At 38.6% G+C, this 17,366-nt stretch overlaps 1 protein-coding gene across 1 annotated transcript in view; it reads right to left on the bottom strand.

Moving 5' to 3' along the window:
- The window catches only part of LOC150079402 (uncharacterized), a 1,085,915-nt gene that overhangs the window by 983,124 nt on the left and 85,425 nt on the right, over positions 1-17,366 (bottom strand). The window lies entirely within an intron of this gene.

Genomic DNA, 17,366 nt, shown 5'->3' with positions numbered 1-17,366 from the left:
GCATTCTTGTAATGCCAAACAACACGAGGTTGGGAATAGCCATGAGATAAAGGTTCCATTGGAGAAGAGACAATCACCAAGTTGTGATCTGAAGTGACTAAAGGGTCTCTCACTTCGACCGTGTACTTAGAAGGGTTGTTTGTGAGAAAAACATCAAGCGTATTGGCTGTATGATTAGGATTGTCCGGTATTCTTGTAGGTAAATGAACAATCTGTGCAAGGTCATTAGTAATTGCAAAAGCCTCAGCATCTCGACCAGGTGGGTCGGTGTGACTAGAAAACGGAAACCAGCTGGAGTTGTGAACATTAAAATCACCAAGGAAAATTACCTCACTGTTAGGAAAGTTGGACTGGAGAAAGTCAAATTGCAAAGAGAGGAAGTCAAAGAGCTCCAAGTGACTAGAAGAGTTGGGAGAACGGTAGAGACAACGATGAATTTAACACAATGAGGTAGAGAGATTTTAAGCCAGAAAAAATCGAAAAGAGGAGATTCCACATTACCAAGTCTCTGACAGGGAATATCGGAACGGATGCACAAGTACCACTTTTGAGGCGAAAGGAATCATACAGCGAATAATTTGGCAACTGAGATGAGCAGTAGTTGAATCAACCGATAACTGAGATTCTGTCAGAAAAGGTACATGGGGTTTGGCAGACTGCAAGTTCAAATGGACATCGTTGAGATTAGAATTGAGACCACGTATATTTGTGAAAAGAATTAGGAAGTGTTTGGGAAGTTTAGATCTTTTCGCAGATAAGCTTGCTCTATTAGTTTGACAATTCATGGGTGTCTTCAATATTAAGAAAAAGTGGGTGGGACATGCTGTATGAAGTAATGAAATTTTTGGATGTGGCGTACACATGGTAAGAATATACCCAGATCCTTGACATAAAGTGGCTTCGACAATGCTCCCCGCATACACACTACTCGGACTCCCTCCAGTCACTATCTGGCAGAGTAGAGGTAGCAAGATTATACACTAGCTGATCCGGAAGCCTCCTAGAGAGTTACCAATAGGTTCGTTCGGTGTACTAACTAGCGGCCGGCCTGCGAACACCTTACATTTCGAGCTATACCCTCGAAATGTAAGGAATATTGGATCTCGCCACTATGTTCATCATAACCTCAAAAGTCATCAATCATACTGCATGATGGAAGAGATGGGGAAGGGTTGACCGGAACTTAGCTCTAGAGCAGGGGTGGGCAACAGCCTCCCCGCGACGATGTTGAATCCGGCCCCCTCGGTAAATGCATAAATATAGAAAATCCATACCTGACTACACTCGCCGTAAACATTCGGCTTAATTCGGTTCAATCGGGAATCGCGGCCAGTACAGCAGTAACCAAGTGATTCTACGCAGAGTCAAAGAGTTATTTCCTAATTATTATTGTAGCATCGATCGAACGAAGTTCCTTTGGGTTTGACTTCTTATTGAAAAAAATAATATTGGTGCGAGATATTTTATGTCTACTTATTACAATTTTTAATTTAATATAATTTATAGCCCATAAAATGAGCCAATTAAAAAAAAAAAGAAAAATTGATGCCGAATGCCGCATTTTCAATGATAATTGGACATTCAGATATTTTTTTTAAAAATACATTAATAATTTGGTAATTCAAATAATATAACATTTTTTAGGTTCTGATTTTTTTTTATTAAATCGTTCAATCTATTCCGGCCCGCATCATGATGCAAAAATTTCATTCGGCTCGCATCATGATACGAAAATTTCATTCGGCCCGCTGACGAAAAAAGTTGCCCACCCCTGCTCTAGAGACTAAACATGGGTTCCACCACTTCAAGCCTCCAATAAGCAAAGTGGTGGTATTTCACTGGTTGATGTGAGTCATCTACCACCTAGTACTTCCTAGCAACACAGAGGGGCGGCATTCCTCCATGTGGTGTGGGCGCCACACCTCACCCCTGCTTACGTTGGTGGTCACCCACCATGTACTTGTGCATGGAGGTTATACCCAGAATTACTAACAGTCCCACCATCCTGAAGGTGCAAGCAGAGGATTTGGCTGTAACAGACCGTCCGGACTTCGCCGAAATTGGGTCCACTTGATTTGAGTGTCATCCAAATATCAGTTCCATCAGCGTTTTAGACTCCCAGGTAGAAAGTACAGCTTGTCTGGCATATCTGAGAGAATGTCTGTGACAACCTCAAGGACCATTTTCTTGGAGAAACCACTGCGCAAAAGCTACACGTGCAGGATGATCTTGGGGGAGCAGTAACTGAACCCTTTGGAGATGAAAGAGATGTAAGGAATCGTCGTGCCAGACACGCTGTACACTGCAACGAGACACTCCTAAAGCAGAGGCAACGGCACGTGTGCTGGTAGTAGGATTATTCTGGACTGCATTCAACACACTTTCTTCCATGGCAGGAGTTCGCGTCGAACGTGGTCTGCCCGCACTACAGAAGTAGTGCGGGCAGACCACGTTCTTCTACAGGATTAGTGCTTCTAAATGACCCATAATCGCACAAATTTTGATGCACACGCACAAACAAACGGTGGTCCGGTACATATCTGTCTGGGAAGCGTTCTCCATAATTTCGTTGATCGGTTCGTCCATTGCCCTCTGCTAATGCATACACTAGGTGCATGTCTGCCAGCTCACAGTTCGTATATCGATGCATACTCTTCGTGCGGCGACTACTGCTTGAATGAGTAAACGAGAAATTTTCCCTCTCGCGAACTGATGAACAGCGCCGTGTACCGACTTACGGTGACGTTTCCGGTTATGGGTTCCTATGCGATTCACATTCCTTTAGATGTTACTTACCTCCTCTAAACGTTTTTACCAATATTTTTGAGACACCCTGTATATATTGTATATAGCAGATTTAAGATTGGGCGCCTCCGTAGCTAGGTGGAAAGGAGCAGCAGTGCGTAGCACACGCTTCTTGATTAGACCGGGGTTCGAGCTAGTCACCACTAAATACGGAGGATGCGGAAAGGTCAGCAAATGACCACCGCATATCCCCGGAGCAATATGGCCTTAGTTGCTAATGCTCCAAAAAAACAAACAACAACAACATTTAAGATTGGATCATTTCAGGAGCTGATACTCTACTGCTAGATGGTTCTTTACATTGGAATGAACAAGCACTAATAATCTTTCATTCTGTAAGGCAATCGTGCAGAATGAAAGAGTATTAAAATGAAATTTCTCATCAAAGTAGATTCTAAAGTCTTCATGAACAGGGATTTTTGGAATTGTTCAGAACTATTTGTGTTAATTAAGAAAAGAACCTTTTTTGGAGATAATAAGATGTGGGTTTATAAATAAACCGAAAGACAAGAAGTAATGTTTTGCGATTGCTAAGTAACAATTAAGTAACTGGTTGTTGGTAGTGGCTTTCTCAAGTCTTATAAATGGTCCAGACTCTCAAATCGTCTGCATAGGAGACAAGTTTCACTCCAAGAAGTAAGGGGAGAATTAAGGAGGAGAAAAGCAAGGCCGAAAAGGTTTCTCCCTGTGGAATGACAGTTGAAATAGTGTTACACATATCTGACCCAACGAAAAGGAACAGTGGCCTGCCAAGAAATGAAGCTCTAGTGAATTGCAAGAGGTCACCTGAAATCTCATTATATACGATTTATATATGGCAAACTTTATGCACAATAAAGGTTGTTCTCTGAAAATTGCAGTTCTTTTAAAAAGGTATATACCTTCACTTTTAAACGTATATACTCTTAAAGTACCTTTAGTTCTTTTAAGTTTATCCCCCCCCACCACGTCAGTCAATTGTAACACTGACCAGAGTCGATTGTAAAAGAAAGTGATCGGGAAATTTGAAATACCATAAAGATTTGCTTGTTAAAATTTTCTTCAGAGAATTATGCAATCGCTGCAGAAGAATCATGTCAGCCAGTGGCGGATTTCCGCACAGGCGCACGAGGCGCGCGCCTGGGGCCTCTTAGAGTGAGTCTCAAATCTCAGGTCTCAAAAAAAATAATAAAATTGTTTCATTGTTAATTTTTACACTCATCATTATTACCGTTACTGAATAAAACAATAATTTAATATGAGAAGTTAGTAAACTCTTATGCGAATATCCCTACATATTATACGAAATATCTATGCAAACTAAGTGAATCTGAAGTAGAATACGTATTATCATTAATGCTTAGTTGTGCCATTTTTTCATTTAAACATTAGTTAAAATATGTATGAAAGAATTGCGCAACCAAAATGATTAAAACCGCAACACCAAATCTAGAGCGCGTGCTATAGTAAAAACGTGCGCGTAGAATGCACACTGTAGTGGTACCGAAAATATTTAGAGGGGAACCTCAAAATTGAATTGCGTCTGGGGTCTCTCAAGTGCTAAATTCGCCACTGATGTCAGTATTAATAATTTGTCTCAAATATCATTAATAATATTCTTTCTTTCCTTTCATATATTCATCCTGCCTCGTTTAAGAAATTTAGTGACTCTCCCTCTTGTTCGTGTTATATTATAACATTTTTGGTCAATTACTCTAAAGAGTGTTATTATTTTTCCCCTTACACTTACATAATTCCAATTTACAGAGAAAGGGGAAACGGAGCTGATCCCATTACAATGAAAGAAATTCTATATAGGCTGTTGAATATCATTCGTTAGCTGTCCTCCTCGTATTCCTTACACCCTTCACCCATATAATTCGTTATACCGACTGCTTGCGTAAACGAGTTTCCTAGACCAATAGTTTGTTGATGAGAAAAGGTGAAAGCGGAATCCCAGCATGAATGTGTCGTGAAATAGTGAACGACCTTGACTAGCCAACAGAAATTCTCTGTACTGCAGTTACCGTCCCATCACTGCCAACCAAAATTCTTGCCACGTTAATTTCAAGTATCTCGGTACCTTCATTCTTTTATTGATAATCACCCTTGCGGTTTTCTTTTCAAAATCCACTCTTTCCAATCTTGCCGTATATAACCACTTTGTATATGACAAAAGATAAAATTAAACATCCCTCAATATATCTCAAGCATCAGATTCTGCCCATCCAGAAATGCTTCCATTTAAACTTTGCGCCTCTGTTACATGTTTCTCTTGAGTGAATCTACTTGAACAGCTGCTCATTTCTTGTCATTTATCTGCTGCCGTTGAAGGTTAGGTTTAAATTCATTTTAATCCTTTTAAAGTCCCTTAAGTCCACAATTTTCATATTATAAAATGATTTTTATTTTTCGTGCGTGTTCCAGTCTGCCAAGGGCAAGCAACTTTTCGCGGATGTTCCATTTTTAGAGCATTACAGAGCTATCTTTCGACAACGCAGAACTTCAAATCTCTCTCTCTCTCTCTCTCTCTCTCTCTCTCTCTCTCTCTCTCTCTCTCTCTCTCTCTCTCTCTCTCTCTCTCTCTAAAAAAAAAAAAAAATAATAATAATAATGAACCAAGTTGTTTCTAAATTATTTGAAGTGTTCTCTCAAATTAAGATTAAAAAAAAAAAAAAAAATTTAACGCCTCGCCCTATACAATAGAAACTTGCTTGAACTACTGTAATTGATTGCAAGCGCCCCCATTTGCAATGTTTCAACTGTTTCCAACTACTGTATTTCTGACAAAATACTTGGCTATGTTAAGGCCAAAAAATAAAACCAATTTAAATTGCTAAATATTAAAATAAAATAGAAATAAAATTCAACATGTTTTAATATAATGATAAAATAAAAATATCAGACCTTTATCTGCAATACAGCAATAGAATTAAAGTTCAAGAAAGCAAAATTTTATTTTCTGGTTGGGAAATAAAATTTAGTTAATTAAAAGTCGTAGTTAAAAAAAAAAATCTGCAGCTCACAACTGAAAGTAATGATTCAATGCTTTCAAAGAGTCGTAGTTAATTACTGAGCAATCAAATTAACACTCAACTCATATTTGCTCGACAGCAGCTTTTTTTTTTTTTTTTTTTTTAAACTCATATTCTTACTTAAATTTATTTCGCTACAATTATTACGCCTGATCAAGATCACAATTCAAACCGTTCTGACACACCAAGCTTGCACGAATACAGCTCGGTTTCAGATCTAGTTTTTTATTATTAGCCATATGATACAAGGAAGCCTGAGGCTTATGCGGCACCAGCCAGAAAAAAAAAAAAAAAAAAAAAAAAATTCCCGAGTTACCCTGAGAGAGAGAGAGAGAGAGAGAGAGAGAGAGACGAATGATGATATCCAGCTCAGGACCCTGGGTTTGCCAAGCCCGTACTCATCAGATGTGAGCCCCTGGGATTGATATAGAATTATTCATGACATACGACATTATAATTGTCTTCTATTGGCTAACAAATAAATTTCGCGAATTTAATAAATTTTAAAAATGGAAGTGATACATTTTCAGTTTCTTCAGGAAAAGCATGAATGTTGATATTATTTAACCCACTTCTCTAAAATCCACTTTAGAATCTCTCTCTCTCTCTCTCTCTCTCGCATAAAGCTAAACAAAAGTGTTCCGACAGATTGACCTTAATCTTTAAATCAATACAGGGCACATTTTAGGCGGTAGATGCCTAATGCAAAAAGAAACCGCAAAACTTTTCCCTGCTTCGAAAAGTGATGTTAACAAACCAAACTGAACAAAATGTCACATTTTATGGTTTTTCAATAACCATAAAGTGCAAGTGGAGGGTTAACTGTGTCACGAAATGGAGTCAACCACAAAACGACAGTCGGGATACATAAATTATTGTAATTATTGAGTCACTTCTGTCCATTATGTTTAGGAGAAAAAAAATAATAATAAATAAAGAGAATCAGTTGGGAGAAGGCATTCGTTTTATTGCTTAACATATTAAGAAAGTTTTACTCTATGTTACTCAAAGAACTTTAATATTAACAGTAAATTACACTACATTGCTAAAAGGCAATAATTTAATTATCACTGGCAGTTTCGGAAATAGTCAACATATTTTCAAGATGAAACTATCACAGTGAACTATTTTCGAAACCGATATAATAAAATTATTGTTGCTTTTAAACATAGCAATATAATGTTTTCTTAACTATTAATGATAAGTTTGTGCCTACGTAATGTCTTGGAATAGTTACGAAAGATCGAAATAACTTTAGTTTTAAAGTGTTATGGATCTACGACTACTGATAATTTGTAGACGAAATATTTAAGTGATAATTACTATAGCACGAGTGTCCAGAATTTTTTTCTAGTCTCAGGCTACAGCTAATCTTAAGTGTTCTTCAGAATATATTAAAATATATTTATATTTCACTACATATATTTACCTTCACTAATATATGTAGGTATTTCATTAAAATATTTAACAGTTTTGCCTCCCGATGGAGACTCCAACTGGTGAAAGAATAGATTGTTAGGTGCGTTGCTCCGGTTGCCTTATACGCTTCGGTCATTTGGTCATTAGCTCCAGAAACGTACGTCAAAACCTTCCTAATTTTTCCGAAACATGTAATTCGTGTTGCTTCGGCAAAGTTTGAAATCAATGGAATAGAAAACATGGAATTCTTCGAAATTCCAAGTAGCCGTTTTTTTAGATATAGGGGCTAATTAAATCAAAGCTGTAACAATTATAGCACTTTTCTATCAAAGTAACAGAAGTGATATACACCTGACAAAGTACGATTTCTCAAAATTTACTTAGAAAACTACTGTTTTTGTCCCCACCCCCCTTGTTTTGATAGAGTCTCGTTGGGACACACTCAGTGTGGAGAGCCCGGGCTCCCCATTCCGTGTATGCCCCAGGAATACGCAGACCGCATATCTTCGCAGGCCCAAAAACCTCCCTAATACAGTACATTGAAGAGGTAAGAGAAGCAACTTTCTGTTTGAGATCGTTTAACTACATTCCAGATTGAAGGGGCCTTTAAGAATTCCAGAAGACATTAAGTTTTAACCACACACTTACCTTCAAACGAATGACAATTAATGAAACCACTGCAAAAAGGGTTAAAGCAATGTACTACTGGGATTCATCGAATCATCTCGCGACATTTGTCCAGTAGGTTTATGATAAAATCTACTTCTTCTCGGGGCGCCTCCGTAGCCAGGAGCAGCAGTGCGTAGCACACACTTCTTGATTAGACCGGGGTCCGAGCCCGTCACCACCAAATACGGAGGATGCGGAAAGGTCAGGGAATGACTACCGCATATCCCCAGAGCAATATGGCCTTAGTTGCTAATGCTCCTAAAAACCAAATAACAACTTCTTCTTCTCGGGGGGGGGGGGATAAAAAGTATCAGGGCTGTTCAAAAAAAAAAAAAAAAAAGAGGTTTTTTTTAATTGACAAACTCATAAAATTATGTTAGTTTTGCTACTTTATTTTACTTGCTATTTTGTGCGTGTGGTATTCGAATAGCACACACACAAAAGCTTTTCACAAAAAAAATTAAATAAAAAAACTACAGTGTGCACCAATACTCTACAGTTAAATTATAACCATGTTTGTTTTGTGTTTTAAACGCAGTTAACTAGATTTTTTCATGCAGGTTGACGCTGTGGAGTAATATAACATGATAAATCTGAATATGAAGTCAGAATACGATTTTAAGCTCCACAATTTTGTTTGTTTGTTTGTTATTTGGTTTTTAGGAGCATTAGCAACTAAGGCCATATTGCTCCAGGATATGCGGTGGTCATTCCCTGACCTTTCTGCATCCTCCGTATTTGGTGGTGACGGGCTCGAATCCCGGTCTAATCAAGAAGCGTGTGCTACGCACTGCTGCTCCTTCCCACCTGGCTACGGAGGCGGCGTCCACAATTTTAGTATGATTTTATATTAGAGAAGGACTAATGATCGTCTTTGTCATATTATGTTAGCATAAATTCCTAAGCAAACAAAAATTATATGGTTAGTCTATATAAAATTTTTAAAATCGATGCGTAGTAGCGTACTTATACAATGCCTGAAAACATGCTCATTAAATTATAAGCGGAACTGAACCATTAGGGCAGCATTTCTCAAACTATGTTCCGCGGAACACTAGTGTTCCGTGAGATGTGAACAAGTATTCCGCGAAAAATCGTAATTAATAATAAAAAAATAAAATAAAATAAATAATTTTGCATATTTGTAGCGTACACCACTTTTATATCATTATAACATTTAACATAATTTTTTCGGTTATTATTATACTGGCATAGACTAATAATCAAATAGACTGCGGAACACTTTATTTTGGCGGGCTTTGCAGAGAGAAGTATGCGTAGAGGTAATGACACCTACGAAAAAGTAGCAATGTAGTTAGCTTTGCTACTTTATTTTTTTTTTTTTTACTTTTCTTTGCTACTTTATTAGTTCTGGCGGATAGCATAGTTGACAGAATCACCATCCTCCTAACACCAGATAGAAAAAGCATAAGTTCGAATATCGTCAATGCCGTTCGTATGTTTGTTTGTTTGTTATTTGGTTTTTAAGAGCATTAGCAACTAAGGCCATATTGCTCCGGGATATGCGGTGGTCATTCCCTGACCTTTCCGCATCCTCCGCGTATTTGGTGGTGACTGGTTCGAACCCCGGTCTAATCAAGAAGCGTGTACTACGCACTGCTGCTCCTCCCCACGTGACTACGGAGGCGCCCATTCGTATGTGATTTAGCCTGGAGTACACAGGTTGAAAGAGAGAAGAAACGAACCGATATAATAACTATACTCACTTCCTTGTATAATTTTTTTGATAATTATTAGTATTTCGAAATATTATTATTAAAATATGTAATCATGGATTGGTGGTTAAAAAAAGGAACTTTAAAACGAGAAGTAAAGCACTTCTAGTAGGGCAACTGTGGTCGATGTCACAATATTGTCACACTTCAAAGTGAGGATGAACAATCGCAGCATTTTGTTCCCCAGAAATCCGAAGTGGAAAAACAGGAACCAACTAATAAAAGACCAAAACGAAAGTATCATGACAGTTATTTGAATTTCGGCTTTACATGTGTTGGAAATAAAGATACACCTGATGCGATGCACAGTGCGTCATATGTAATAAAATATTAGCAAAACTTCTTTGGCTCTCGCTAAACTTGTTTCATAAGTGTTCCGTGAATGTTGTGAGACGAAAAGTGTTTCATGACTAAAAAAGTTTGGGAAACGCTGCATTAGGGTATAAAGCTAGTAACACAGTAAAAGAAGAAATTAATGAAACACTAATAAAATATATAAAATAAATAACACATGTATTTTATCAGCTCTAAATGAGATATACAAGAATGGCATTCAGAATTTCACTGAGCTTAACGTAAAGTACACAGAAAAATGTTCATTGCAACACGGACCGTGAATATCCACGATCCACGGGCTATGAAATATCCACAAATGAATGCATGTACGACTTTTCTTAAATATGCACCAGCGCACGCTGAAAAAAGCATAGCACAAATTTACCTAACGTTTACGATTATAGAATTCTGTAATTAGTTCTGGCGGATAGCATAGTTGACAGAATCACCATCCTCCTAACACCGGATAGAAAAAGCATAAGTTCGAATATCGTCAATGTCGCAAAGAATTTTTTATGAGCCTTTTACACAACGCAGATGATTAAGTCGGTCTCAGAAGAGGGTAGTAGGAGGTTTTCTCCTGGAAACTCGGACTTTCGTCCAGCAAACAAGAAAATCAGCCACAGAACACACAATTAACAGACATAATACAATGCAGTAATATGATCCAAGTCGCTCGTACGTCTAAAATCCAGCTACTACTACTACTTCTGTAGTTGGGTTGGTATAACATCCAAATCGTTAATCGTATTTGGTTTCAGGTTATTCAACCTAGACATCAATTACAAATGGTATTTATATAATATGACATTAGCGATCTCTATAATTTGTTGCATTACAAGGCACAGGATTCTACAATAATTTCTTGTCCACCAGCCATGCATGTGCACAATATAAGGCCGCCGTAGCCTAGTGGTCAGGGGCGCGGGTGCATAAGTACACGTGCCTTGAGTGACCGGGGTTCAAGCCCGTGACTGCTGAATACGGTGCTGTTTCTTGTATTCTGTCTATTTTGTGAACTCCTCTGACCGTTTGGTCGTCCTGGAGTATAAACAGAAAATTTATTTATTTATATAGAATTGATAAAGAAGCTCGCTTATCCTCCATAAGAAATCCCTATGGAAACAATAGTACTTCCAAACGATACGATTTTCCCTAAGTGGCAGATAACGAGTTTGTATAATGTCCAATAATCTTAACCATGCACAGATTTAAATTTTATCACCAGTAGACGGCCATTTAAGAGACTCCTTCAAATCCCAAAAGTCTTCTAATCGGCTCATCCTCAGGCTAAACTTTTCAAATCGAAGTGTAAACATTACAGATGCACTTTAAATATCTCAAATACTGGCTTGGTCTAACAACATGAGCAAACAACATCAAAGAATTTCTTTTTAACGAGTACAGGGCTTCAGTTAAAGTACACACTGGTAAAACTTAAGATCCGTCCTACTCTTTGGTTATAACATATACAGTCTCTATCCTACTCTCGGTATCTGATCCAGCTAAATGGCCATCAGGCATCTTAATAAAATGATATCAGGTGAAGAAAATGAAAGTACAGTCTCAACACGATTATTTAATGAAAACAGACCTTAAAATCCTAATAAACTTGACAAGAAAAGAACAAAACAAAACAAAACAAAAATTTTAGTTTATCTATATAACTGTATGGGCATGATATAACCAACATAACAACAACAACTATATATGATTATGACCTAACCTGCACGTGTACAGTAATATTTAGAGAGCTGGAAGCCATTAATGGTAATCTAATAATCGGTAATATCAAACTAAACCTCTTTTCAGTTAATAAATTGAAAAACTTGAAAATTTACTTTTTAACATCACTTCAAAAAGTGCGAACTGCATCACTACTTCATCCGCGTCAATGAAGTTTGACCTACTCATAAAATGAAATGGCTTATAATGAAAAATTTCCAACTCATATATATAACAATTTGTTGACACGCTATTTGTTTTGACATTCCTTGCAACATAAAACATTCGGCAAAAAAGAAAATATTTTCCAATCCAACGCGGAATTCTTCAATAAAATTTTATATTTTCACTGGCATGAGAATATTTGGTTTCCAAAAAAAAAAAAGGGGTGGGGGAACTAAAATGATAAAATATCTACTTTTATGAGTGTGATTAATGAGTGTGATTAATTACACTTATGAGTGTGATTAATATTTGATATTAATCACATATACCGGATAATATTTAAAATTTCTCACAATTAAGCTGAAAAGGAGAGCGATTTTGCTCGTATACGTCGTTCTCTCATAATATGCATAAGCTATGCTGACAAGCTATCTGCTAATATCATGGATAATTACCGACTATACAACCTTTCAGAATTTCCTGTGGAGTGAACTAAGTATTGCCAAGAGGCAAGTTTTTGTTTTGCAATTGTATTTACATATTCTTTCCGCTGGCCTTTATACATTTTTTTTTTTTTTTGTCTGGTGACCTCTGGTTCAGGCTCTTTCTCCGTTGAAAGTCTCTGCGTACTGTGTGTACTTTTTTTTGAGCAGAGTGGAAAGTTCAGCTGTCGACCATGGAACTGTAGTATGCTTGCTAATTTTTTTCTTAGCGGAGCGTTCTGTAGCACGAAGGCAGCCTGTACATAGAATGCATATTCTGAGGCATTGAACCGGTTCAAAGAGCGGCGAGTGTCAACGTAAAAATCTTGTGAATTGAAGACAAATAAAGGCCATTTGATAGGTTTTGATAGAAAATCTTCTAAGATCTTTCGGAGGAGGAGAAAGAGGCGGACCTGCAGTATTTGGAAGGAGAGATACCTTAAAGGTGATTGATTGCTCGGTGGTCACTGTTTGTGTAGTCAGTATGTATGGTCCAATCAGAAATAATCGAGGAAATGGTAGGCGTTGAAATTGTTAAATCAATGTTTAATTCTCCATGGACGTTTGAGAAAGTATACGGTTGGCTGGGTAGATTGTGCAGATTTAAGTTGTAGGTGAATAAAAATTCCTCGAAAATCCTACCTCTGTTGTCCAAGACACTGCTGAACAATAAGAAGGATTTTGAGTTAGAATCAGTTGTAATTATTAAATATATGGGATTCAAAGTAGCAAACACCTGTTCTAGATATCTTAGTGATAAATTAATATCTTCTGATGGTGGACAATATAGTGACAGTAAGTAGAATGAGAAAGTTGATGTAGACTAAAATACAAGTACAGTTTTGATTACACATGCCCGAGATAACAGTGATATCCAGCTTGTTGTTGAATATGATGATAGCAGATTTAGGATCTATTTCAGAGAACCGAATGATTCTTGAAGTCATAGGATATCCCATAACTTTGGAAGATTGTCCATAAAAGCGCTTAGAGACATAAGGTTCCTGAATACACATAATATGAAATATGTTTTCCGTTGCAATAAGCCTGATGTCATCAGCAACGCTTCTAGAGCGTTGTGCGTTGACCTGCATGATTGTAAGTTGGAAGGGACAGTCTGGTTCGCTGTCTAACTCTTGTCCCGAGATCACGTGTACCACTGGTTGCTTATTATGATCACCAAATGATGGCACCAAGAGACCTGCGTTTAGATACCTTTTTATATTGGGACCGTTGATCTTAATCCGGAAAGAGGCATAGGATCGATGCCTGGTGTGGACCTTGATGGTGTACCGGGTATATCGAACTGTTTCAGAAGGGTTTCAATTTATTCCACCGTTATTTCCGGGCATAGTGGACAATTTGGCTTGTCTGACACCAATCTCTGCTTGTGTGGTGCTGAGGAAACCAGGACGCACATTCTGTATCGTTGCAACCTGTACCACGGCGACAGATCTACAATACAAACTGCTGTCAGCAACTTTTCTGTAGGAAATGAAGTGGCACTGACTGAAAATTCTCTATCGTTCTCAGCTCTACAATTCTTCTCTGCTGATTTTACCAAAAGACAGCAACTCTTCTCGAATCTATCATCTCAACAACAAGGAACCAACCCAACACCTGCAATGCAATGTCTATCGATATCGCTAAAAACTGATATTACCTTCCATCTCCTTTTCTTTTTTTTTTTTTTCCTTCTTCTTAGCTGGTACCCCAGTTTGGGTAGCTGTGTGTACGGCCCCAGGGTATGGGATTAGCTAACACCCAATGGTATAGCACTACCTCCAGTGAGTGTGGTTTCGTCCTTCCCAGGACAGACAAAGACTGCTGTCTTGTGGATCCTTGTGCCACAGTTTATACTTCTAATTAGTTGCGTGATGTGATTTGCTGTGTAGACACGTTACATGTTCATTTCATTTATGACGTAATTAACATGACTCTGACTATGTATATCATTGCATGTAATATGTATGTATATATATAGCGGATTTTCCAGTTTCTGACTAGGGGCTGCTTTTGATGTTGTTTTAAATAAATGGAATATACAACCTTTCAAAAGAGGAATATCCTCAAGGCCTGAAAAAGCATGCAGAAAGGTTGACATAATTACTCAAATATATTCTATCGTCACTTTCACTGGCAAGCAAAGTTCTTCCGTCACTTTCAAACTAGTCCACACCACAGCGTACGCCCCACACAACCAAAATTTAAATTCAAAATTTAACTGCTTAGCCGTGCTCACTCTTTTGGACTCCTGACCTTATTAACGTCTTGCTCCCAAAATGGGGGGATATTTTTTTTTTTTTTTTTTTTTTTTTTGTACATAGGTCCTAGCCACTGAAATCTCAGGAAATGAGATGGCAGGACCTGCCAGAGTATTTATTTAAAATACTAGTGTACCTGGTCTGCCTCCACGGGGCTAAATGTGGCAACGGTGGGCTCCAATAGGGGTCCAACGGTTAAATGGCCAGATGAACAACGGTACAAGACACTACACTTAAAAATATCCATACACTTTTAAATCTCTGGCCTTTACAGCGTACTGTGACATACAACAATGTATATTACGCGAAGATGGGGGGAACACCTGGTGCCGTTAGATTCTAAACACACTTTACTCCTCAAAACTTTCGATAATCGATTTCAATTAAACTACAGAATTTGGTGTCATTCTCAATGCTAGTGGCAGCTTTAACAGTACACGATAAATCTCTTCCTTAAGCAGGGAAGAATTTACAACAGGCAGAGTATGAAAGTGCTTAAGAGCAGCGACCCGTATTTTCGAATATCTTTTTGGGATATGCAACCACTGGCTAAAAAATTATAAATCTTTGCATTGCTTTTTGGCGTCAACAGATAATTAAACGTACGGTATGCAACTAAGTTGTCACATGGTATGATCACAAGTTCTCTGGTATCAGATAAATACTGTCCGCTTTCCTGGGGCTTCTCAGTCCGACCATGGGGAACAGAAGTAATCTTTCCAAGTTTCTGAAAGTGTTATTGTTTGAACGCGTTTAGCAGGAGCCACAATTGAGAAAAAGGAAACCACAATTGAGAAAAAGGAAACCACCCATGTGTTGAAAGCATACAATAAGTGGAAAACTAAAGGAGAACGTAGCTAAAAGGAGGAATTGTAACAGAAAGTCGGTAGTCCAAGAACCAGACCGCAGGAATTTAAAGCGAATTGTGCTTCAGAATAGAGGATCCAGTGTGCAGCAAATGACTGCAAATTCAATTCAGGAAAAGAAAGACCCATTTCCAACCGGGCTATGCGGCGGGAGTTGAAGAATCTGGGATCTGGTATGTCGTGTGCACCCTCGCGGTAGCACAGTTAGTATAACCACAGTCATTACCATAACAGGTGTCTTTACCACCCGGTGATGAGTTCAAATCCATCAATGACGCGAGAAATTATGGGTCTTTTTCACAACGTGGCTTATTTGGTCTAAGGCGATGGTAGCATGGTTTTTTTTTTCATGGAAACTCGGGTTTTTCGTACGGCAAACGGGAAATCGACCATAAAACATAATGCAATTTATATATGAAGTGCAGGTTTCTGCTTGTGATGAGCGAAGGGTGCAGTGCATTATACGGGCTCAATGGCAGGTCACCCTACGACAGTTGGCATCACAATATAATATGGGGATAGCAAGAACAATATCCCAAATGACGATGCGCCACACACTCAGAAGCTCTGCACGCACTGCACGTATTTCGTCAGGCTACGTTCGATCAAGGTCGTGGTGAAGCAAGAGTTACGAGCGCGATTCGCAATGGTGCGTTGCCCATATTCATATGAAGTATTTTTACTCAAAGTTACCTCAAAAATCAACACCTGAAGTTATGCCATATCTTCGGGAATCACTCTGTACACAGCAATTCTGAAAGGTTTGGCCAAAGTTGAGGAGCAAGTCCAACCAAAACGATGAAAAATGTTCAATGTTCATATGAAAATAGGTCCAGAAATGGTTCCTTGCCGAATTCCATGAGATTCAAATCCGGTGAGTGTGGATGCCACACAATCGGTTCGCCTTGGTCTCTCTAACGGCCAGGTGTGAACTTACTCCCCAACTCGCAAGGGGCCGACCGGGCTAGCCGGGTGGGTAAAGTGCCTGCCTGGCAACCCAAAGGTCGCGGGTTCGAATCCCGCCTCGGACTTGGATCAAAGTACTGCAAAAACCTTGGGAGGTGCATTATGGTCACAGAAGCCGATGCGCCAACAACTACAAAAAAAACTCGCAAGGGGTAATGCTGAAATGTGGGGAAGCTCCATCATGCATAAATTACATGCGTACTCTCATCTGCAATGGATAAAAATTTTCGAGCATTGCAGACAGATTAAACACAATCTGCTTACACTGCTCGAAGACATTTCTCAAAATAGCTCTGTAATCTTGCCCCAGGTCTACGTGGAAGTAGATGAGGTCCAATCGAATAGCTACCAGTGTGATACCGACCCAGAACATTAATGACGGACTGTTGCTCGTGCCGAGATTGAGCGATCCGTAAGGATCTTCCTCTCTCCACATGTAGATTATGAAAATTGACAATACCATCCCTGCTAAACTGCACTACATCTGTAAAGAACACCGATCAAATGAAGAGAAGGTCAACGCGTGCTGCATAAACTAGTAGTAGAATGCAAAGCTTGCTGGAAAATAGTTTGATGAAATGCCTACATTCTGTGGTAAAGATGCAGCTGCTAATAGTGAAGAATCCTCAGTCTGAAACATTAACCTTTGCCCCTAACCCTCTTGTGCTGATTCCAAGCAAATCTCCTCAATCTGAATCAGAACCAGCTTCTTCTTACCTGACTGCTCGGACGGCTGGCTGACTTACTTTCTTTCTTCCCAATCGACATTTTCGGAGGCGCAGTGATCATTTTCTATAATAGGATGATCAATAGCTTCAAGCGTTTTCTGGAAATTCTCCCTTAGAGGCTCCCAGCTTCTCTGATGTTATCATATGCATTCCATACATTAAATGAATGTCTACCCTTCCAGAATTTTAAA

Source organism: Mastigoproctus giganteus, chromosome 10 (assembly GCF_048544385.1).
Source record: "Mastigoproctus giganteus isolate SK-2022 chromosome 10, ASM4854438v1, whole genome shotgun sequence".
NCBI classification, from domain to species: domain Eukaryota; kingdom Metazoa; phylum Arthropoda; class Arachnida; order Uropygi; family Thelyphonidae; genus Mastigoproctus; species Mastigoproctus giganteus.
This window is presented reverse-complemented; position numbering and strand designations above follow the sequence as displayed.